The sequence below is a fragment of the Micropterus dolomieu genome, linkage group LG01 (assembly GCF_021292245.1).
Source record: "Micropterus dolomieu isolate WLL.071019.BEF.003 ecotype Adirondacks linkage group LG01, ASM2129224v1, whole genome shotgun sequence".
NCBI lineage: Eukaryota > Metazoa > Chordata > Actinopteri > Centrarchiformes > Centrarchidae > Micropterus > Micropterus dolomieu.
The window spans coordinates 46,404,274-46,404,931 of record NC_060150.1 but is presented as its reverse complement, the minus strand read 5'-3'; positions in this window follow the sequence as shown (position 1 = coordinate 46,404,931).

The following is a 658-nucleotide window of genomic DNA, read 5'->3' as shown; positions in this document are numbered from 1 at the left end:
TGTGTGTGTGTGAGACAAAGAGTGTTGTCCTTATGTTCACATGCTTGAGCATGCAATCATGTCTTCTGTGCAGAGTGTATGTGTTTAGAGGCGTGCTTTGTTGTGTAACTATTGACTATTTGACAGATGTTGAGCTTCTGCTTCCCCACAACAACCCGCCCTGTGTGTCTGTGTGTGTCTGTGTGTCTGTGTGTGATAGACGTTCACATCAAATTCACTTTAATTCCCAAGCATTAGATACTGTGGACATAACTGTACTTTCTCTTAAACTCATGATTTTCCTTATTCAAAACTCCCTTTACATTTCTTTAAATTTAGGGGGAAAAAACTTTCTCAAAACCGTAAGACAGTTTCATTTACATCAGTAGCAGAATTACTTAATTAATAAATAAGTCTTGTAGCTAAAACATTCAATCAAATAGAAATATTTTCTCTGTTGTGTTGATAATTTCAGACACATTTAATTTAAATGCAGACTCACTTATTTGGTATTTATATACATGTATACATACTGTATATATATGGTATTAAGTTACAACATTTTAACCACACATTGGACATATTATTATTATTATGTTGCCAACACGTTAGTAAACAGCTGCTTACTTCTAGATCCAGCAGACACAGAGCAACATGACCATCTCACTGGAGTTGTTTT